This window comes from Camelus bactrianus, chromosome 3 (assembly GCF_048773025.1).
Source record: "Camelus bactrianus isolate YW-2024 breed Bactrian camel chromosome 3, ASM4877302v1, whole genome shotgun sequence".
Taxonomy (NCBI): domain Eukaryota; kingdom Metazoa; phylum Chordata; class Mammalia; order Artiodactyla; family Camelidae; genus Camelus; species Camelus bactrianus.
In genome coordinates, this window is record NC_133541.1 from 115585017 (window position 1) to 115609238 (window position 24222).

At 46.8% G+C, this 24222-nt stretch overlaps 1 protein-coding gene, 1 long non-coding RNA gene and 1 pseudogene across 2 annotated transcripts in view; 1 reads left to right on the forward strand and 2 right to left on the reverse strand.

Annotated features, from left to right (window-relative positions):
• The window catches only part of PWWP2A (PWWP domain containing 2A), an 86798-nt gene that overhangs the window by 45378 nt on the left and 17198 nt on the right, over window positions 1-24222 (reverse strand). The window contains exon 2 of the mRNA XM_074361017.1: window positions 23323-23474. The gene's annotated coding sequence lies outside the window, so the exon portion shown is untranslated. The remainder of the gene's footprint in view (window positions 1-23322; window positions 23475-24222) is intronic.
• On the forward strand, window positions 989-16345 carry LOC141577117 (uncharacterized). Its single transcript, XR_012505724.1, has 2 exons — window positions 989-1475; window positions 15326-16345. It is a non-coding gene; the product is annotated as an uncharacterized LOC141577117 (long non-coding RNA).
• Window positions 1496-5988, reverse strand: LOC141577248 (heterogeneous nuclear ribonucleoprotein A1-like 2; annotated as a pseudogene).

Below are 24222 nucleotides of genomic sequence, written 5' to 3' on the forward strand. Positions count from 1 at the left end.
GCCAAAAATTCTAGTAAAAGTAAGCATCGTATTTGGAATGTTTGCCACGTGCCAAGAACTGTGTTAATAAGCATTTCTAAAAAAAAAAAAAAGCATTTCTGTGTATTAATATCATTTCATCTTCATGATAGTCCTATGGGTGGGTATTATTACTCTCGCTGAAGAAACTGAGTCTCAGAGAAGTTAAAAAAAACTCGCCCAAGGTCACCCAGATGGTAGGTGGTGGAGCCAGGATTCAAAGTGAGAACACCGTGGTTTCCATGCCTGGCTAAGCATGAAAAAAGCAGAGCGCCAGAGCCCACTGAAAGTCACCAACTCAGGGTTTCCCAGGGTCTGGCCCTGGGATGCACTGAAAAGTCTCCGCTTGAGATCCACCAAACAGTGAAGACCTAGGCCCAGTTCAGTCTCAACCTAAACTCACCTTTTTAACTACTCACTCCCCACAGACCCAGTGCTAACTTCCCCAGAAGAATCTTTGTTTGGCAGAACCACTGGTGGTCTTTGTGAAGGCTTTGGTCCAAAGATCAGCTTTCAGGATGTGACTTGGTTCTCAGAGTGATGGAAACCAGCACACACAGGCTCAGAGGATTCTAATGGAAAAGTATCTCAAAAACCTGGATGACTTAACATTATCTTCCAAGCCCAGGAACGTGCCTTTCACTCAGCCTGGAGCCCTGCCCCCTCCTCCTGATGCCTATTCAGCACCTACCCCTCCATCTTTCAGATCACAGCTTCTCACAAACCTTTTTTTATTTACTTGTGTGATTATTTACTTGTTGCTTCCCCTGGCTCTAGACCAAAGTGAGCAAGGATCAGGCCTTATTTTGCTTATCTCCAAACCCTGGCCCCAGGCCTAGCATGTAGTTGGCACTCAGTAAACAATAACTCGCCTTTAGAGACCTCCTGCTATGTGCCAGGGTCTGTGCTGAGCATTTCATTTATATCAACTCACTTAATCCTTACAACAACCTAATCGCCATTTCACAGATGAACAAACTGACGCATAGGAAGACCAAGTGGTCACTTAAGCGTCTCAAAGGCTCAAACACACCAAGCTGGTCAATTGCAAAGCCCAGATTCAAACCCAGGGAGTCAAACTCCAAAGTTGAAACCCTTGATTAATTCATGTTACTATGGTTGACTGCTTGAGCGTTTAATCAGTGGCCTGTGGAGCAGCCACACCCACAGTTCACCTGCTGGAGACTAGAGCTCACGCCTGACTGGACAGGACTGATCAGAGTGTCCAGGCAACGTGGCCGAGCACCAGCCATCAGAGAGACGCGAGGTACCTGGGAAGGGATGGGCTTTGGGGCAGCCTTGAGATTACACTCTGGCCCCGTGGCTTATCCTCTCTGGACTCCAGCTCTCCCGTCTGCTCTGCGGATTAGTAATTCCCACACTCCAGGCTATTATGAAGACTGGATGACCTGCTGTACATGAAATAATCTCCCACGGTGCATCACACCTGGCAGCAGGTACACCACACAGTTGTCTCCTTTCTTTAATCGATCTCTGCCTTTCTGCATCTCAGTCTAAAGGCTCTTCTAATAAGGCTCTAGCTTTTTCCAACGAACATTCTCCAGCTGAGATACAAAGGCAGCTGTGGCCTTTGCTCGCGTCTGCCTGCTCCCTCCCTGAACCTTCTGCTATTTCTAGCTCGTCTCTCATCAAGGTCCTTTTCCTTTTCCAAGGTAGCTAGGATACAGACTTGTTAGGCCTGGCTCTGAATTCCCTGAGGTGGACAAAGCAGGGCCTTGCACAAGGAGCCACATGGGGAAGCTGAAAAGGACAGAATCAAGAGAAGAGAAGGGAGGTAGGGCCAGCCAAGCCCTCCCCTGTGACAGAGCTCAGAAGCAGAAAGACGGAGACAAAGGGAGTGCCTGCCTTTCTCCTTTCTTTCCTTTCTTCCCTTCCTTCCTCCTTCCCTCCCTCCCTTCTAGACAAAGGTCAGTATTTGTGAAAGGATTAAATGATTTGGGACTGCAGATGACTTAAGTATTGACTAGGACAAGCTAGAAAGGGCAGTGCCTTGGTAGGAACAGGCTACTGTGGCCCATTTAAGCACAAGGAAAAATCAGCATCAAAAACACCTCCCTGTGGGTCTTTGTTTGGTTGAGTAAACTTCCTGCTTGGCAGCGCAAACAACCAGCCAAACCTCTCCTGCGAACCTCTCCTGCGAGGGCAGTGGACCGCTTGTTTCTGAAGTCACCCTCCCGAGCATCAGTGAGAACAGGGGACTGGTTCCAGGAGAGAGTCCACACAAAGATCCAGATTCAAATGTCCCCTTTTTACAGGTAGGCTTCCTGAGTTCCTCTTTTTTTTTTTTTTTTTTTAAGATGAAAACATTTTCCGATAAACACATTATGTATGTACAATTCAGACCACTCAGAAAAATAGAGTGAAATGTAAGCCTTCTTTCCACCCCAGTTCTCAGGTTCTTGGGTGCAACTATTACCTTTCTCTGCCCCCAATGTATTAAATAACTTCAAGTCTCCTAGTTCAAGCATTTTCCTTCCTGTGAATTATTTCAATCACCAAATACGTATGAGCCTCTTCTATGCAGCAGGCACTGGACGAGGCACCGAGGACACCAAGACACAGTCCCTGGCCTCAGGAAGCCTACGGTCTAGGGAGGAGGAGCATCAGATGTACATGCGTGATTGTGAAAAGGGCCACAGAGGAAAAGTACAGGCATATAACATGCCTGGCCAAGGAAATGACATTTGAGCTGGTGTCTGAAGAATGAATAGTTGTTCAGACAAGAGGGAAGACGTTTTCCTGCCAGAGGGAACAGCATGTGCAAAGGCCCTGCAGAGGGAAGGCGCCTGGCAGGAGGGACTGGGAGAAGGCAGCAGGGCTGCACAGAGTGAGCAGGAGGTGTGAGGTGAGGTTCAAGGACAGGCCGGGCCAGCTCACGCGGCCATCTGGCAATTCTGGCAACCGGCCCAAAGCTTTCCAGAGTTGTAACCATAACGAGGCCCTGTGCCATGCACTTTAGGGAAACCAAAGACCTTCCAGAAACTACTTGGGAAAAAAAAACACAGACAAACAAAGCAAAGGCTAACAGCATAGGATTTGAGCTGGGGGACAAAACAGCCCATGGGTGGGTTAGGGAGCAAGACAGAAAGCTTCACCGGGTTGGGAATGGAGGGAATACCCAAAAGGACTGAAAGTAGGATCTTGAAGAGATATTCATGCACTCACATTCATAGCAGCATTATTTCACAATAGCCAAAAGGTGGAAGCAACCCAGAAGTCCATCGATGGACGAATGGATAAACAAAATGTGGTCCATATGTACAATGGACCTTCCTGTCACTGTATTATTTTTTGCTCTCTTTCTAGAATTATTTGATTGAAGAACACTTTCTGTTTTTAAGAACATATTTTTGAGGAGAATGGGAAGTTGTTTTTTAATGGGTACAGAGCTTCAGTTTGGCAAGACCAAAGAGTTTTGGAGATTGGCTGCACAACAGTGTGAATGAATGTGCTTCATGCTGCAGAGCTGTATGCTCAAAAATGGTTAAGATGGTAAATTTTATGTTATGTACACCCTTCCACGATTAAGAAAAAACTGTATCGTATGATACTACAACCAGGATACTGCCATTGACCCAGTCCACTCTTCTTATTTAGCATTCCCCAGTTTTACTTTACTGTGTGTGTGTATTGCACACGTGTGTGTTAATTCTATACAATTGTATCACCAGGCAGTTTCCTGTATCCACAGCACAGTCAAGATACAGAGTAGCCCCATCACCGCAAGGGTCCCTGTGTTGCCCTTTTTGTAACCACACTCACCTCCCCTCTTCATCCCAGTCCCTGCCACTCATCCATCTTCCATTTCTAAACTTCTGTCATTTCAAACATGTTACGTACATAGAATCATACAGTACGTGGTAAACTTAAAATCACCCCCCCCATTAAAAATTTTTTAGAAAAAGAAAAAAAATTTTTAAGGAAATTAAAAAAAATTTAAAAGAAAAGAAAAAGGTCTTAAAAAAAAAAGCACGTGATTTGCAAACATTTTCTCCCACTGGATAGCTTATCTTTTCATTGTCTTCATATGGCCTTTCACAGGTCAAAAATTTTCTATTTTGATAAGGTCCAATGTATCGATTTTTCCTCTTATGAATAATACTTTTTGTGTTAAGTCTAATAACTCTTTGCCTAGCCCCAGATGCTGATTTTTCACTCACTTTTTCCTAGCGGTTTTATAGTTTTACTTTTACATTAAAGTCTATAATCCGTTTTGATTTAACTTTTGTATAAGGTGTGAGGTTTATGTGGAGGTTTGTTTTTTTTGCCTGTGGACATCTGATTGGATTTGTTTGATTTTTTTTTTAAAGAATTTTTTCAGCATCATGATCAGACTATTATGTTAAGCAATCAACAGCTGGGAAGCAAAAAATAGTCCCCTCAAACCTACATTGACACACTTGGTTGTAATGCTCTACATTTTCCACCAAACAAAAATTAAAACAACCTGTTGTGCAATTAGTCACAAACACAGTCCTTGAGGTTTTTGCCCTTACACACGAGTAGTGGCTAAAACAGGTCTCTGTAGCAAATAGACCCTGCTACCACTGTGCTTGGCTGAGTTCACAAATCTCTTGTAACCTGTAGCTTCCCTGTCACTTCTCTGGCTCTCCTCTCCTGCTAAGTGTTATTTCCTGGCAGTAATTAAAACCATCTGCCGCTGTCACAGCTACTGCTGCTGCTGGAACCCCCATGAACCTTGGTTTCATGGTCTGACAAAGTACTCGTCTCTACCACCATAGAGGCTTTTGCCTCCAGAGTTTCCTCCCCTTCATGGGTCTACAATTTGAAAATGAATTATAATGGCCAAAATCACTGTAGCTTCCACCACCTCCAAAATCGTTTCCATTATTTCCAAATCCATTATAGCCCTCCCCACTGCCATCATATCCACTACCACCACCACCATGACTGCCACCAAAGCCACCTTGACCACTGAGGTTTCCTCCATCACCAAACCTATCATGCCCACCAAACCCACCTCTACAATAACCACAAAGTTTCCAGGCTCACTCGACCTCTTTGGCCAAATAAAGCACTAGCCAGCTCTTGCTTAGCCAAGGTTTCCTTAGTTCACGGTGGTGACCATACACAGGATGTTATTTCTCTCTCCTTTTTCCCTCCAACTTTATTGAGATACAATTGATGATATTGTGTAAGTTTAAGGTGTGCTGTGTGATATTTGAAGTGTGTATATATTGTGAGATGATTACCACGTTAGGGTTGGTTAGCGCATCCATCAACCTCACATGTTACCGTGTGTGTGTATGTTAAGAACATTTAAGATCTACTGTCTTAGCAGATTCCAAATATACAATACAGCATTGTTGATTGTCATCACCATATTAGACATTAGATCCCCAGGACTTACTCATCTTCTGACTGGAAGTTTGTACCTTTTGACAGTGTGATGTCTCTGAATGACAATCCTGTGAACGGAGTCATGGTCATCAACAGGTTTCAAAAGCAGATCCCTTCTTGCCACTGCCTTGGTCAGTCGTGATTTCAGTCACTTCAGTTTCTCACACTGTTCAAAATAACCTCTTGGGTGATGTTCTCCAGTGTCTTCTTTAATGCCACCAACAAAAACAATCTTTTTCACTGTTAAGTGGGCACTTCGTCTTTGAAACCCTGCTCTCGACACAGCCCTCTTTGGTGCCACGGCTCTTCCATCCGCCTCGTGTGGCCCCGCATCCCCGGCCGCATCCACCTCCTCCACAGCGGGCAGGGGACAAGCCCAAAGCCCTGGAGCGCGAGGTGTTTGGACCCCTCCTGACCGCAGTCCGTGAGCCTTCCGCGTGGCTCGAGATGGCTTCTCCGCCTCTCATCTCTTGTTTCAAAGCTCAGCCCTCCAGAGAAGGGCCTCACAGCTGCTGGGCCTCTTTGGAAGCCTCTGACTAAACAGGTGGGCAGTGGGAGGGGCCACCAGGAGAACACGGGTTTGCTTGATTTTTAATCATCACCTCTCCCCTCATTACTCGCTCCCAACACACAAAGATAGTCCCCACCCCTGACTCCTTTAGGACGTGCAGGGTTAGGTTTTGTTTCAGTCTAAAATAAATCGACATCACCTCTGTTTACAGAGATTCACAGAATCCCCCTTGGGTACTAGAGACCTTTTTAGGTATCCCCAGAATAAGTTTGGGCATCACTACACCAGAAGCCTTTGGGAGTTCGATGTACTGTTGCTTTCCTGATTTATTCATTGATTTGACATTGTAATTAATCATGCTGGTAGTTACCACGTATGCTATCCAGCCATGTGCCCACTGCTTTGCACTGTTTATCTCTTTTTATCTTCACACTATGCCTGCAAACTAGGTATTTTCATGACTACTTTATGGATAAGAAATTGAGGATGAGAGAAGTTGAGTAACTTGCCCAATAGGAGAACTGGAATTTAAACCCAATCTTTCTGATTTTAAAGCCTGTGTTGAAGGTGAAAATACAACCCACAGAATGGGAGGAAATGTTTGCAAATCATATATCTGATAAGGGAGCTTTCTCTATAATATACAAAGAGTTCTTATAACTCAATAATAAAAAGACAACCCAATTTAAAAACGGGCAATGACACTGAATAGACATTACTCCAAAGAAGACACACAAATGGCCAATAAGCAGATGAAATGCTGTGCAATGTCACTAGCCAAGATAATGGAAATTAAAACTAAGAGACCAATCACACCCACCAGGATGGCTATAAGATAAAAAAGCCAGTTGGTGTAAGTTTCACTGGTGTACACATCTATCAAAATTCATCAAATTGTACATCTGAAATATGTGTAGTTTACTGTATAGGAAACATACCACAATAAAGGTGTGAAAGACATGTAAAAATTTAAAAAGTTGAGAAATAGTAGTTTGGTTTGGATGTGGAGAGACTGGGCCCCTCATACGCTCTTGCTGGGAATGTGAATGAAGGTACAGCCGCTTTGAAAAACAATCTGATGTTCCTCAGAAGGTTAAAACAGTTACCGAGGGCCCCAGCAATTCCAATCCTAAATGAGCAAGAGAAACTGAAGCATATATTCACACAAATACTTGCATGTGAAAGTTCATAGCAGCATTATTCATAACAGCCAAAAAAGCAAAAACAACTCAGATTGGCGGGGGGGTGGGGGGTGGGGGGAGGGTACTGCTCAGTGGTAAAGCACATGCTTGGCATGCACTAGGTCCTGGGTTCAATCCCCAGTAAGAAAGCAAGGAAGAAAGCAAGAAAGCAAGAAAGGAAGAAAGGAAGAAAGAAAGAAACTTAATTACCTCTCCCTAAAAAAGATACAAAATTAAAAAAAAAAAAAAAAACACACAAATGCCCATCAACTGATGAATAAAGTGTGGAATGTCCATACAACAGAAAATTATTTGGCAGCAGAAAGAAATGAAGAACTGATATATGCTATAACCTGGATGAACCCTGAAAACATTATGCTCACTAAAAGAGGCCAGACACAGAAGGACCACACATCATTTGATTCCATTTATACAGTGTCCAGAACAGGCAAGTCCATAGAGACAGAAAGTAAATTAGTGGAAAAAAAAAAAAGAAAGAAAGTAAATTAGTGGTTGCCTAGCACTGAAGAAGGGAGTCGAGGGGAAATGGGTAGTGACTGCGAATGGGCAGAGGTTCCCTTCTAAGGTGACAAAAATATTCTAAAATTAATTTTGGTGATGGTTGCACAGCTCTGGGAATATACTAAAAAGCACTGAACCAGTTAGTTTAAATGGATGACCATATTTGAATGATATCTCAATAAAGCTGTTTAAAAAAAAAATAGTAAGGCTTGGGTTACCACATGGCTTGTCAGAAACTAAGTTCCTCAGTCAGTCATTCAACAAGCATTTCTTAAATACCTACCATGTGCCAGGCCAGTACCATTCCGGGCACTGAAGATACAGTGGATTACAAGCCAGACAAAAGCCCTGACCTCATGAGGCTTATATTCTAATGCAGGGAGGCAGATTATAAACAAAGAAATTTTAGATCATTTCAGATTAACACATGCTATAAAGAAATTAAATGGGGTGGTGATCATTTTGTAATGTATAGCAATATCAAATCAGTAGGTTGTGTGCCTGGAACTAACATAGCACTGTAGATCAGGTATACTTCAATAAATAAATAAATTTAACTAACTAGTTAACTTAAAAGAACTAAATGGGGGTTTTAAGATAGGAAGTGACTGGTTGAAAGGGAAGTGAGCTACTTAAAAAAAAAACAAGTGAGCTACTTGTTTGGGTTGCCAAACAAGGCTTCTATGAGGTGGCTTTGAACTGAGTTCCTTCCTTCCTTTCTTCCTTCCTTCTTCCCTCCCTCCCTCCCTTTTTCCATCCATCCTTCTGCAAACATCCTCTGTAATAGCAACTCATTTCACAGCCAACTCTCAGCCTCCACCGGTGCTTTTCCTGATTGACAAATCTGTTTCCTTCTTCAGCTTGGTGCCCATCTGACTTCCGAAATGTCTTTACCCCATCTTTCCCTTTCTCTCTCTGGTGGAAGGGAAGGAGGAAGACAGTAAAAATTGCTTCCCCTTGGGACAGTGCAATAAAAATCATTCAGCAACTGGAGAGAAAACCAGAAGACAAAGGAAACATTCTCTCGAAATCAGTGCTGTGGACTAAACACGTAGATTTTGGTGAAGTCCCTGGGAATTGCCCCAACTCTGACACAAACCTGGCTGACAGATGAGAGAGTCCCAGAGGGTGAAACTGCTGGTTGGTCAGGCCGTGGCCTCTGCTCAACAGTTCCAAGCCCGGGAGTCCAGAATTGGGTGCAGAACAGTTCTTTGAGCTTCTCTGTGAGTTCACGGCTTTCTCTATCAGGACCCTAATCCCAGTCTAGGGATACAGGTAGCTCTAGATGGCCCTGAGACCCCCGATTCCTGAGGGCTCACCACCAATTTGAATGCCACAGGAAGTGGGTATTTCTGAGCTTAAGTACAGCAAGCAAGCCCTTCACCAGGATCTGAGACAGAGGACACAAAAAGCAGACTGACCCCTGGACATAGTGGGCAGAATTGGTCCCCTGAAGCCTGGTCCTGGTTTGCCACCGACAAAACCCATTATCTTACAGAAGTCTTTTTTGGGCCGTAGTTTCTCCTTTTGTGAACTGAGGGGGTTGGACCAGTTCTGGGATGACTAAGAACAAATCTGCCACACTTACCCCTGCTGTGGCAGACGTCACTAATGGGTCACAGCACTCCTGAGATTCAGCCTCAGAATCCTTCTCAACACAGGATTCTAACCAGCTACCATGTCACTAATGGATCAGAGTTAGCACATAACCTAGCACCCACTAGCCGTGTGCCTGAACTGGGTTATTTCTAATATCCTGATGAATCTGAGCCTTTAGGTCTGCAATCACAACAGAAGCGGGGCATGGGAGTGCCAAGAAAGGAGCACGGACCTTAGAATCAGAATGTCCTGGGTTTGAATCCCGGCAGTGCCACTTACTAGTCATGCAATCTTGGGTAAGTTAGTTCTCTTTGAACCTCAGTTTAGTCGTCTCCATAAAACAGGATCAGGGTCCCTAACACATAAAGGGTGTACAAATTAAATTAGGTAATGCTTGCACCCTTTGCTTGCACATGGAACATAAACAGACATATCCAGCAAGAGACGCCCTCTACCCCGCTATGCTTCCCTCTCCATCCCACACAGCAGTGAAGCCCAGACAAGTGGCTCCCGACCTATGCTGCCTGAAGTCCCCTCCTCCCACGGCTGTCTCTTCTGTCACTGTCAGATGGTTCTCTGCCCTTCCAACGCTCCCGGGGGCCTGCCAGCACGTCAGGGAGCTCAGAGCCCCCTCACAGTCTTCTGGGCAAGACAGAAGCTGGAGGAACCTTCAGAGATCAGTGAACTGTGGGCTTTCCCCCTGGTTTTCACGCTGGGCCTCTGCTTAATGACAGCAGCACCAGATGCTGGATGCAGGTGAGAATAGTTCCTAGAAGCAGGGCTGTGGCTGGGCTATTTTTTGTCATTCAGTGTAGGTACCAGGGGCCACTGTGGGAAAACTTGGTTTATAATTTCTGTAAATTATAGGTGGCAAGTTCATGGCCCAAGCAGCACAAACCTCCCCCCCTCCCCCACCCCACCACCATGCTGTCTTCCAGCTGGATACTCTGGGAAGTAGACTCTGAGACAGAGATTTGTATGCGAGAAATTTACTAAAGATGCTTTCGAGATCAGCAGCTGGGGGAGGGGTGGGCAGGGAAGCAGCACTGGAGAGGCTGAATTATGATGTTACGTGCACCCAAAGCCCCAGTGCCTCCAACCAGGAGCTCAGGAGCTGGAATGACCTCCATGGAGTTGCCTCCTATTGTGGATCCTCCTATTGACCAGAGGGGTGGTGCTCTTCAGCCAAGGGCAAACCCTAGGGAGGGGCCCCAGCTACACTCCCAGCAGCTGCGTGAATGAAGGACTCAGTCCTGGCCTAAGTAAGCCTGCGGCACCGCCTCAGGATCCACCACTCCCGGGCTCATGCAGACATTGCATTTCTTCTCTGAGGCAATGTATGGCTTCAGAATTCTCCTCCAGACTGTGCCCCAGGCAGCCATCAACAATCCAGGAGGGCTGGCAGCTAGAGGAATCCTGTCATCCCTATTGTGATCTTAATCCAAGCCTCAGGAACTGAGGCTCAGAGACGGAAAGACACTTGCTCAAGGCCACACAGATGAGTTAAAATCAGAGGCAGGACTAGAAATCCAAGCCCCCTGTCTCTGAAACAGATGCTCTAGATCTGTCCAGATTTAGAGTTAAATCAATCAGAGTGAGGTAAAATAACCATTTTGTTCCTCATTTGCATTTGCCATATTCCAAGTACCCAAAAGCCGTATGTGTCTGGTGGCTACTGTATTTGATGAGTGCAGGTTATTAGAACAGTTCCCTCATCATCAAGAAAAACTCTATTCGGCAGCACTGCCCTCGACCCATTACATATACTGCCCCTATGTCCTCAACTTTAAAAGTTAGGACATCCTCCAGACACCTTTGTTTCCCTGTCATTGGTAGGCAATGGCGAGTTATGATAAGGGATATGGAAACGTGGATGTTAACAGAACTATCTGGCTAAGTGCAAACCCTCCTGGGGATACTAGGAACCCAGAGATGGACTGTTCTCTGCAAAAGGAAGTCATTATTTGTCAGGAGAGATGAACAATTCATACTTCATTTACTCATTCATTCATCCAACAAATCTTAAGCGGGTTCAGTCCAGAGCCAGGTGCTAAGCAGGGTGCTGGGGACACCAAGATGAATTGGACACAATCCTTGCCCTCGGGATGTGCACAGTCTAGTGGGGGAAACACAGGTACATCTTGATGGAAGTATCCAGGAGGGACACCTGTGTGTGTATGAGTTTGCCAGGTGGGTAAATGCTTCTGCAGTCACAAAGGATAGAGAAGTGAGCAGGTGTAGAGTGACTTTGTCGCCCAGGGGACCTCTGGCAATGTCTGGAGACAGCTTGGGTCGTCACAACTGGGGCAAGGGGGTACTACTGGCATCCTAGTGGGCAGAGACCAAGGATGCTGCTAACATCCTATAATGCCCAGGACAGTCCCCGCTACAAAGAATGGTCCTGCCCACAATGTCAGTAATGTCAGGGTGGAGAAACCCTGGGCAGGGGCTGCACTGGAGATCTGCACATCCCAACCTTCCGTCCCACTGCCACGGAGAAGGGAAGGTGCACGGGAGCACACACGAAGTGATAAGCTAGTTTAGAGGGGTTCAGGGAGCCACTGAAGAATCTTAACAGATTCAGTGACAGGATTAGATGTGCACGTTAGAAAGGCCCCTGTTGGGGTCCAGGGTAGGCCACCCCAAAATGTGCCTCAATGGCATATTGATTATTTTGAAGTAAAGTTTCTTAAGAAGCTGACAATGCAAGAGGACACTCTGACCCTCCTTTCTGTCTCCGTGAAGGCAGGAAATACCTCTCTCCTTTGAAAGGCGTCCTCCCTCCATCTGGAGATAGAAGGACACCATTATCACCAAAGATAGGGAATTGGGGCCAAGAAGCCTATATAAACAAACCCTGTTACTTCTTTTAATTTTCTACCCCAAGCCCAAGCTCTGTTTAGTTTCTTCATTAATTGAGCACCCAAAGCCTAAGTTTCTCTGTTCTGTCAATTCCTCACAAATGTATTGTTTCTTTGTCTAAAAAATATAAAAGCTGCCTGCTCTGGCCATTTCTTAGGTCTCATTTCTAGGGGACCTCTCTGTACATGAATTAAAATGTGTTTCTTGGGGGAGGGGACAGCTCAGTGGTAGAGTGCCTGCCTGCTCAGCATGCACAAGGTCCTGGGTTCAATTCCCAGGACCTCCATTTAAAAAATAAATAAACCTAGTTACCCCTACCCCTACCCCCAAAATGTGTTTCTTTTTCTCCTGTTAATCTTCTCGTGTCAATCTTATTATTCGTCTGGCCACAGAACTCAACAAGCTTAGAGGGGGAATCTTCCCCCTCCCCGACACCCCCCTAATTACTGGGTGAGAGATGGACGTAGCAGCTCTGGGGCCTGGTGACAGGCCATGGCAGAACAGGAGAAGACCTTGCACTTGTCACAACTGTGACTGAATAACATTTGTGGGGGTGGGGGTATAGGTAATCAGGTTTACTTATTTAGTTTCAGAGAAGGTACTGGGGATTGAACCCAGGACCTTGTGTATGCTCAAGCATGCACTTGAGCTGTATCCTCCCCCTCTTGAATAACATTTTGTGTAATTGAAACCGAGCAAGATCCTGTGGGGCCCTCCTGGGTGCAAAAGCGCCCTTGTGTCTCCCATTTCTTGTTTGTAGAAAAAGGCTTTGCTCTACCTAGGCCTCCCCTGAGTTCCAAAGAGCAGACTCAAACTGTTACTAATTAAGGAAGTGAGCGCATGCAGAAACGAAGGAACAGCAGTCAAGAAACAATAGTTCAGAGGAAAAACAGAGTCCGAGTTCATCCTCAAGGGATATGCATAACAATCGGACACATCTTTGAATTGTTCTGCAGGAACTAAGAGCCCCCACTCCGGTGGAGGATCATGACTTCGTGCTGAGCCCAAGCCCACAGACCCCAGACTGGTTGGAACCGGAAGGCTGATAATTAGGATTCCCAAAACACCACCCAGTCCTACAAGGCTCAAGCCATTAGCCACTGCCGCTGCCCACCCGAGGGGAACTGAGGATGGAGAAAAAACAGGAAACAGTCTGTGCTTTGGATACACTGGCCCCTAGAGAGTTAAGATGCATATCTAAGGAAAATTTTCAAATTACCCCATACACAGAAAACCACTAACATCATTAACTTGAGATGTCTGTTCTTCATGATCTTTTCATGGCGTCTTTTCATGCTTGACTACATATTTTCCTAGCAAAAAAGTTCTTATATATCCTGGCTCCTCCCTCACCTTCTCAGAGCAGCTCCTCAGAGCTCCCTAAGAGGCTGTCTCCCGGGCTACAGTCTCAGTTAAGTTCCCCAAATAGAACTTAACTCACAACTTTTACATTGTTCATTTTTCTTTCAGTCAACAGGGTATATACCCCAAAGAACTGAAAGCAGGGACCTGAACAGATACTTGCACACCCATGTTCATAGCAGCATTATTCACAATAGCAAAAAGGTAGAAGTACCCTGGATGTCCATCAATGGATGAAGGGATAAACCAAATGCGGTCCATACATACAGTAGGCTGTTATTCATATATGAATAAACAAAATCTGCATACATGCCATACCATGAACCTTGAAGATGTCATGCCAAGTGAAATAAGCCAGACACAAAAGTACAAATATTTTGCGATTCTGCTTATATGAGATACCTAGAATTGGCAAACTCATAAAGAGTAGGCCAGTGGTTACCAGAGGCTGGTTGCACAACTGTGTGAATGTCCTTAACGCCACTGAGTTGTATGCTTAAAAATTGTTAGGATGGTCAATTTTATGTTACGTATTTTTTACCACCACCACCACCACCATAAAAAAGATGAAGTGAGATGATTGTGTAAGGCCTTTTAGCATAGGGCCAAAAATTCATTATTACCACTTTTTTCCCAGAAGTGTTCTAATAAAAGGGAGGAACCAAGAGCTAAGGGAACAGAGGCAAGCGAGTAGGCTAACGTATCTGTGGGCTGCGTCAGGGACCACACACAGCGGAGGGGACCCTGGAGCGCCACTTGCTGCAGAGCTGGAGGAGGTGGCGCTGGGAGGCCAAAGCTATGGCTCCTAACGAGACAGGAAGGAAGGGGTTAGGGCACAGCCATCCAAGGAATGACGCAGCAGTTAGCACCAAGAGGGTGAAAGACTCAACTCCCATACACCTTGAGGCCCAGGATGGCAGGAGATTTGACTTCCAATAGACCATGAGCTTCATCATACACATTGTAATATATTATCGTGGTAAATGGCACACCCACGGCCGCCATGACAGTTCCAAGGCTGACCATAAAAGGTCAAAAGTGGGTGGTTGGCCCAGTTCCTGAGAATCCCAGCCCCTTCCCCAAAGCAGTTGGAATAATCCTTCCACTTATTTGCACATGAAGTTACCAAGCCCATAAAAACTAACAACCCCCCACACCTCGTGGCCTTTCTCTTGCCTTCTGAAACAGCCTGCACTCTATGCAGTATATATCTCTCTAAATAAGTCTACCTTTACTCAGCTGTGGCTCACTCTTTCATTCTTCCCTGTGCAAAGCCAAGGACCCACCCTTGGCAGGGCACATCCCAGGGGCTCAACCGAGACCTGGGACATGGCCATCCCCTCGCCCCACATTCATGCTTCCTGCATCACTATGAGCCTGAAACCACCAGACTCCATCTCTGGAAGGACTCCACACCCCTGCAGAGCAGGAGCTGGGGGGTCCACGTGGGTGAGCCCTTCCGCATAACTGCCTGAGGGCCGTTCTTTGTCTTCACCAAGGCAGGAATTTCCAGGCCTGGGGGCATTTGCATTTGGTGTCTTGACTGCTGACCTGTTCCAGCAGCTGCCAAATCAATGATACACTTTCTCTGAAACCCCAAGGGCAGGCAGAAAATAAGTTAGCCTGGCCCTCCCGGCTTTTGTGTCATAATTAGGATTTTATTCCTTGTGCAGAGAGAAAACAGCCAGAACACCTGCTCCTAGAGGCACCAGTTGCCACCAGATCTCCTTGGCTCACTCTTTTTTTTTTCATTTGCTGTATCTCTGTTTATTTATTTATTTTTTTAATTGAAGCATAGTCAGTTACAATGTGTCAATTTCTGGTGTACAGCATAATGTTTCAGCCATACATATACATACATTCATTTTCATATTCTTTTTCATTATAGGTTACTCCTTGACTCCGTCTTTATATGTATATGATTTTTAAAGGAAAGACTGTTAGGAGTCCAACACAATCATTTTACAGTGAAGCCAAGAAGATGCTGGAGAAGTACATGGACTTGGAAAGCAAGGGCTGAGGTTCACATCCCAGTAAACTAAGTAACTTAGCAACTTAGAGCAAGTTCTTTAATTTCTGGAAGCCACATTCCTTCTTAGAAAAATAAGGATAATAATACCTTTCTGTTGGAGATCTTCTGAGGAATGAAGGCCAAGGTGGAGTGTAAACACACGACAGCTGGCTGGAGGGAAGCTTGACTGCACCTCAGAGAATGTGCTTTGTACCCACCACGGCTCCTCACTCTCCATCTCTCGCCTCGTGTTATTGTCTCCCTGACATTTATCCTCACCTGAAATTGCTCATGTGTGTACTCATTGGTTTTATTCTTCCCCTTGCTCCACCAAAAAGTAACTCTGACCCACTCTGGCCCAGCACCTAGGGCTGCATCTGGCAATTAGTGGCACTGAGTAAACGTCTGTGGAATTGCTAGGCAGGTTAGATAGAAATGAGCACTGGGTAGGGGGAGTGGAGGAGGAAAGGAACAATCCAGAAAATGGCAGTGTGTCTGCATTCAAGAAAACGGGCTCCAGAAATTTTTACTTTCTCTAAATGAGGGCCAGAAAAAGAAGCCAGTTAAAATCAAAACACTGCAGCTGCGCGTAAGAGAAGGACTCGGCGTAACCTGACCCAACGAACCTGCCCCAAAGGGGATGGGAGTGCCAGACCGCAGGGAACCAGAGTTGTCAATCGGCCTGAGCACAAGGAACTTGAGCTGTCAATCAGTCTGATCACTCAAAGAACCTGAGCCACAAATCAATCAATCACGAAAAAGCCCCTGAGCCAGGATATAACAACAGGAAGAACAAAGGAACAGCGCCGTTTTCCCTTTTTCCCTTTCATGGATTGGCCTGCTCCCAGTTCTCGGGTGTGTACCATCTTTTCACTAATAAAAATCTTGTTTATGTCATGCTTTTTGTCTCTTGTCAAAATTCTTTTTTTTTTTTGGGGGGGGTGAATAAGAACTGAGGTAATTCTTATTTCCCTTTTCCCGGTGGTCACAGAATAAGTGGCTGTCCACAGTCACCCTGGGATTAGATCAAGCCTTGTTTTGTCAAAGCGCCATCCAACGCAGGGGCACTTTAAGTAAATTATGTCAGTAACTGTTGAGAAGCCATCAGCCCAAGAGATGCATTTAGCTGTGTGGACCAGAAGTAGTTCCTATCTCCAAGGCCTAGAAAAGGAGAGTAAATAAAATAAAGACTTTTTTAGGGGGAAGGTGTAGCTCTGTGGTAGAGTGCATGCCTGGCATGCATGAGGTCCTGGGTTCAATCTCCGATACCTCCACCAAAAGAAAGAAGTACATAAACCCAATTACCTCCCAACTGAAAAACAAATTTTTTTAAAGAAATATTTTTGTACCAGTCTCTCCTTTGCTGACCCAGTGTCCAGGTAACCCAGGAGAAACACTGGGGGTCTGAGGGCAGGCGTGGGGTGTGATATGAGGTGGGTAAGATTGAGTCGGGGGGGGATGAAACAACCCAGAGTGGGACTGACTTTTCTCAAATGCTGACTCGTGGCTGTGCAGTAGTACTTTGGGGAGTTGTGTTCTTAGACACCATTGTGTTGAACCAGGTCAGCTTAGTAGTGAAATGTGTAGCTCCAGGTCTAAACCTAGGTCCATCCCTTACCTCCTGTGTGCTCTTGTCACCGCAGAATCAGCCCCAAGACAGCCCCGTCCTGGTTCTCACAAGACCCTGAGCTGTTTTTCAGAGACAAAGAATAAAACAAGTGCTGCAGCCAAAGCACGCGCAGAGGAGAGAATCTGGACCTCACACAGCACCCGGAACCAAACTTTCTCCTCCCCTTCCACCAACGCACGGAACCAAAAAGCCGGGACATGACCGGAAAGGAAGGCCGGAAGTTTGACGGAACCCCAGAAGGGGAGACAGATTTGAGCCGCGCCTCCTGTCTCCTGGCAGGTGGGCCTCACAATAAAGTTCTTTCTTTTCTCCAAAGTCGGTGTCGTCATATTGGCTACTTTGTGCCCTGGGCAGCGAGCCCTATGCCCTGTGACAATCTGAAGTCAGGTTTGTTGCCTCTCTGAGCCTGAGTTTCCTAACCTGTGAAATGGGATGATAGTAACCCAAGGTACTTATTAAATGAGATCAGTTGCCAACAGTCAGCGTAGTGCACTATCTTGAAATACTTTTCTAGGCCCAAGATGGAGCCACTCCAGCCTGGGGTGCCAAGTCAGCAAACCAAAACTTAGATCACTTCCACGTCCCTGTAAATGCTCCGCCTGATCACAGACACAGTCTACCCACCTGGTCAGCCAGTCCCCGAGAACCAAGCTAACTCTGGGCTCTGTACTTACTTCCTGGTTCCTTATTAATTTTCTGATTTTCTCTTCCTTGTTCCTTATTCTTTACCCTATCAAAAGCGTCCTGCCTTCTGCCCCATTTTGCAGTTCTTTGGACACTTGGGAACGTAGACTGCCCGTTTCGTGAAGTGTTAAAGCGTTTGTGTTGCCAAACACAAGTACGTATGCCTGACACACAGTGAGGCCAAACCAACCGAAACATCGGAGTTTGGAGAAGAGAAAAGTTTATTGCAGGGTTGAGCAAGGATGGGCAGCTAATACTCAAAAAAGAACAAAAAACAAAAACAAAAAAACTGGAACTCTTCATTGGTTTGGAGGAGGAAAGTTTTTATAGACAAAACTTGGGGTGAGGGCTGCAGGATGTGTGACTTTCTTCTGATTGGTTGGTGGGAAGGTAACAGGGCGATGCTCCAGGAACCTTGTGCTCAGCCCGTTTGCCATCCTCCTCCTGGGTCGGGGCCTTAGATCCGGCAGAAAAACTCCAGATGTAGTTATGTATATTCCCCGAGGAGGAACCAGGACCCTGCCCCAAGGCTGCACCATTGTTTCTTGACTGTTCCTCCCTTGTCTCTGCACTCCCTCCCTTCCCTGATTTGAGTCTGCCTTTTGGAACTCAGGGAAGGTCAAGGAGGCTGACTGAAACCTATTTCTTATACACAAGAAATGGGGGGAAAGGATTTGTACCTGGGAGGACCCACAGGGTCCTGCTGTTTTTCGTTTGTATCATGTAAATTGTCATCTTTAGTCATTTTTAACAGCACTCAGTACAGGGGAGCAGCGGGATAATTAGCTATCTTTTCATCCAAATGAAATGTTGAGATCCAGAGTAGACATGACTGCCGGTTGGTGGCAGAGCATAGAACTCATTGCTCTTGGCTCACACTCTTTCCACTCTCTCTGGTGGCTGCCATTTCTTGTCCCCAAGGGCCTTTGGTCTAAGAGGGGAGCCTGAACATGTAAAACATAAATGTCAGGAAGCTTCAAGGATGACAAATGAGGCTTAGTATGTGCAGTGAAGTAAATCCATGCCTTGTGATGCTAGAATCTTCAGAAAGAACTCCCTACCCAGAGGGATGGTGACAAATAGAATGTTTTTAAAAAATTTTTTTCTAATGGAGGTACCGGGGATTGAACCCAGGACCTCTTACACGTTAAGCACACACTCAGCTACTGAGCTATTCCCACCTCTTGACAAATACAGTTTACTGAGTACTTTCTCATGTGCAAGACACTGGTTGAGGGCCTAAAACGATTGTTACTTAATCTCCAGCACAACCCTAGGAAGTAGGAGCTGTCATGACTCCCCTTTCATAGACGTGGAAATTAAGGCCATAAGAAGTGTAACTGGTTCAAGGCATATGAAGAAAGTTCTAAGTGGAGTTATGCAGCATCCCCTCCTTTCCCCCCCCCCACAGATTGCTGTTCCAGTAGTAAAGAGTCCTCCCATCAGCACTGCCTCCTGCAAAAGTACAAGGCTGTGGGGGAGGAGGGTGTGGCTCAAGCAGTAGCCTGCATGCCTAGCATGCACAAGGTCCTGGGTTCAATCCTTAGGACCTCCTCAAAAAATAAATAAGTAAACCTAATTACCACCCTCCCCCACACACACACAAAAAAAGTGGAAAAAAAAAAAGACTCTACTAAGCCCTACCAATCGTGCACACTCAAGGTGTTTGAACCCGTTCACAGTTGAATTTCAGAGTTAAAAGGACTATGAGCAATATTATTAGCTAATACCATGACAACTACTGTTGTGACTTCACTTAACCTTTAAAAACGAGAGTACACTGTAGGTCCCATTATTTCTCTTCTCTAACAGGCAGAGGGTAAGGGGCCACTGGAATGGCTTGGCCGATGGCTGGTAAGTGGACGGGGAGTTGGACCCAAGCCACAGGCAGTCTTGTGCCCTCACTTGGCCCTGTCCTGCCTCTTGGTAGATTACCTGCCCAGTTGCTTGATAACCTGTTTGTAGGCTGTTTGTAGGCTCAGGTGACCCTTTGTGAATCTGGGGTTGGGGGGGGTGGGAAAAAAGGCATAAATACTCTCTTCAGACACATAACTCTGTGATTTTAGGGGCTTCCCAAAACTTCTGATATTTAGCAAAAAACCTCCAAAAACTAACCTCAGCTCGACCTGGACCCCCTTCCTCTAATCTCCTTACACCATCCCATCAGTGGCCTTGAGCCTTGCTTGGCCATCTCTAAGAGGGTGGGAACGTCCTTTATTCCAGGCAGTTCATTCTTCAAACAGCAAGATTCTATAGACACGTCTCCCATCCGGTGAGACAGTGTTGCCTCCCAGAGCCTGGGGTCCTGGAAAGCAAGCCAGCTGCCAGCTTCCAGGCAGCTCTGCAGATGAGAGCCCTGGGCCGGTCTCAGCCCACCCCTCCGTCCTGGAAGGCTTCTGAGAGGCAGGGAGTCCAGGCCTCCCATCCAGCTGCTTGTCTCCTCTGTAAAGGCTCCCTCTGGAAACAAGGGGACCAGAGAAGAGAGCGGTGCTGCTTCAGAAAGGATGCCCTCATCCCTGCTGAGAGCAGTGTGGAGGGAGGGAGCCTAAAGCCCCGATCCAGGAAGTGTGGGCACAGAGATACCCTTCCACTGGCTCACGACACACTCTTGGTCAGAGACTGGATTGCACCTTCCTGGGCCCAGGTTAGTCTTTCTGCAAAATTAGGAGGCTGGATTACATTGAGTTTGCAAACCCAAATGCTCACTGGGGCCAAGCTAATAATAGAAACATCTAGGAATATTCAGTTCCTCTACAAAGAAGGCTCTCTTCTGATTTCTTTAAAACATGCGACTCTCTCATTTTCTGTTTCTAATGGAGCCCTGGAGGCAAACAATCCAAAATAATAGAGACAAAAGTGCCAACGGTGAAGGAAACGGTAATGGGCAGTGGGTCTCAGTGGAGGGGACAAAAGGGGACTGTTGCCCACTCCCTACCTGCAGGGGCAGCTGTGGGATGTCACCTCTTGGTCTACTCAAGTGGCTGACGGAGCATCACCAGTGTGGACACGTAGACCTGGTGTTAGCAGATCTTACGAGCTTTCAAAAGTGGCTGGACACATGAATTTTTATGTGAAATCTCCCAATTTTTAAAATGTTGGCTCAGATTTTTCTTAAACAGAGGGAGGGCCAAATACAACATGTTCTGAACCGTGATCTGCCAGTCTGTAATCTCTGGAGGTGTTTTTAAAGCTCCTTTTCTGCTGGAACGTTCTGTGGAGGGACAAGTGAAGAGAGGAGGAGGGCGGGAAGGAAGGAAGGATGGCAGGAGCCGCAGGGGAATCTCTCTGAGACCTGGTTTGTCCTGTGCTGAGCCTCTGAATCTCTGCCGGTTCAGCAAAAAGGAGGGGAAGAGGGAGGGGAAGGCCTGGCCTTTCCAGGCTGTAAGGCTTTGTTTAGTAAACCATCCTTTCCTCTAGCTTTCAGCTCTCCTTTGGGAGAAGCATAATGGCCCCAGGCCTCAAGAGTGTCTGAACAGGTTTGAACAGGATGCTCCGGTCTGTGGTTGGAGGGGCGGTGCCCCACCTCCCAGGGCTGGTGGATGGAGGGGAGGAGAGGGGAGACTGGGCATCCTCGGCCAGAGGCGGGCCCTGGGCTTCGGCCTCAGGCTGGATTCCCGCCTGCTCCCTGGCTTGCTTCTAGCTCCCGAGGAGCCCCGGATATCTTTCCAACTGGGCCTCCGTGTCAAGAAGGGAGTTTACAGTCCACAGTCAGCATGGCTGCCCGCCAGCCTGGCAGATGGCCAGAGCCCAGAGCACACTGGGAAGGAGCATAACCAAGGCCCCTGGTGGGCAGCTGTGACCCAGAGTCTTCCAGCAGTGCGAGGGGAGGAGGATACCGGGGCGCCTTTCCTCCCCCCACCGACCCCTCAGGCTCCCTGGAGTCAGGCAACAGCCAGGGACAGGATGGCGCTCCCTGGGGCACCAGGGAAGCAGCTGTCACAAAAGGGCTGCAAGAACCCACTTTTAAGGGACCTTTCAGCTCTGACCCTCTGAGACTCTGTGAGTCCATGACTACGATTCAGCTTTTCTCACACTGTAGACCTCTCTCTGTATAGTAGACACCTCTGGTTTTCCCTCGCCAGGAATCCACTTCGTTCCTTCTGTTAGCAGCACCCTAGTTACCCTCCGGGAAACCACCCCTCCTCCACTCTCAGTCCAGGCAGATTGGGTGAGGCTGACCTGGCCTCTCTACCTGCCTGGCTCCAGGGCAGGTGTGTGTGCTGGGCCGGGCCCGGCTGATCAGCCGATTTCTTCCTCTGCTGGGTCCAATGAGACCCAACCCAAGGAATTTTGCTGGAACTCTTGGGAAAAGAGGCACTGCCAGCAATTGGCTTCCCGCACATCTGGAGGTGCTGGAGACCATCTGGCCGTGACATGGGAGGAGCCTGCTTGAGGACGAAGCCATCACAGGAAAAGACAGCGTGGAAAAAGAGGGTGAGAAGTAGAGGGAGGGCGAGGGGACCAGACTGAAGGATGCATTGATTTGTCAGCTGAGACTTGACAAAATGGTTTCAGCCCCTGGATCCAGCTATAACTGATGAAGTATTGAATCCCTGGACTTTTCAGTGAAAAAGTCAAGAATATGCCGCTGTGGCATAAAAATCACTTTGAGCAGAAAGCATTTGAGTTCTTGCTATCTCTTACTTGCCTAAAAGCATAGCTTCTCAAAAGAACTCAACTGTCCTAAATCCCTCCCTGGGGAGCAAAAAGGGAAGACTGACCAGAGACTGGAATTACCTGCCTGAACAGTCATTGTCCTAAAGCTATCATATCTCTCATCTAGTCTCCTAAGGGCCCATTTCTCTTTCCTCAAAGTCACTTGTTTTCCTATAAGTGCCCTTCTCCCTCCTCCCCTTCCCCTACTAAGATGGTCTATAAACCCCAAATTCTAACCACCTCCTTAAGTCACATTTTTATGTAAACTCCTGCATATTAAGTGATTAAACTTATCTTTTTTATTACTGATCTGGCTGTTGTTGGCTTAATCTGCGGGCCCCCAAATACAAAACCTAAGAGGGTAGAAGGAAGGTTTTTCTTCTTTTACATCAGTTTTACCAACAAAAAATCTACCTCTGACATTGGCTTCCAGGACTCCAACATTCCACGTGAGATTATTATATAATTATATTATGTAATTATGATTTACTCTGTAATTTGCCTAAGGAGTAAGTTCTATTTTATCTACTTTTGGGGGGGTGGACAGAGACTCCAGCAAGGACCTGGGCCTCTGAAATCCTGCCCTGGTTGCCTGCAACTACAGGAATTTTCCCAAGAAGCCAAGGATCCTGGCTGCATTCCTGCCCTGTCAGCACCCCCAACATAAACCCTAGGCAGCCCTGGCCAGCGCCTCGACTTGCAAAAGGGAATGTCCCAGGTCCCAGTGGTGCCCTTTAGTCATTCATTTGTTAATTCAACACACATTTATGGAGTATCAATTGTGTTTAGAAATGAAGTTCTCAACCTCTGAGACCTTAGAATTTGGGAAGGAAAACAGACCAGGAAGAAGAAATTCATCAGAACGTGATTACTGCTATGTGAGAAATAAACACAGAGAAGGTACCTCTAGGCTGGGGAGAGTGGCCGGCATGTCACAGAAGCTTCCTGAAGGAAGTAACCACTGAGCTGAATTCCACAGGATGATAAGGAGTCAGGTGAACAGAGGGGAAAGGAAATGCTGTCCAGGCAGGTCAACGGAGCAGCGTGACATTCAACCTGCAGGGGATGAGAGATGCTGAGGCCGTCAAGGGGACTGGCTGGGGCAGAGCTGGCGTGGGGAGAGGTGCAGGGCATTTCCACCAGGGAATGAGGGAATGAAAGGGGCTTTGACGAGGACTGCTTCCTGCAGGTACACACACACAGATGGCAAGCGACACAGCTCAGCCCCAAATCTGAAGCCCGGGCCAAGCCAGATTTGTGCCCACAGAGGAGAAGACACGCTAAAGGATCACCAGCTCGGGTTCCGGTCAGAGCTGCGCACAGAGCCCCAGAGCTCAAGTCTTGGGAGCTCGGTGCCCACAGCGAAAGCTTGGGTTTTCCTATCAGCAATGACTGAAGGCAGGGCCCAGAGCCTCATCTTCCATCTCATCTCCCACTCCCGATTCCTCCCTTTCCCACGCAGTCCTTGAGCTCTGCAGGGCCTGTGAGGACAGGCAACCCTGGGCCCCCATCCTAGCTGGGCTAAGAAGCGTGGCCTTCATACTCAACCTGTCTGTGTCCGTCCCCTTTTCTGCAAAACAAAGTAATGATAGTAGGGATTCAATATAGTAAGGTGTATCTGGGGACACAGTCAGGAATTCATTTCTTTACTCTGTCTTTTTACATTGCCTGCAAAGCCTCCCTTTCTTTGGGGATCCACACCATTCTAGGTGCTCCGTTGAGACTTTCCATCACAGCACCTTGGCCTCTTCCAGGCCACAGGGATGGGGCACTGACCAGCCAGCCAGTCACGCTATCTTCTTCT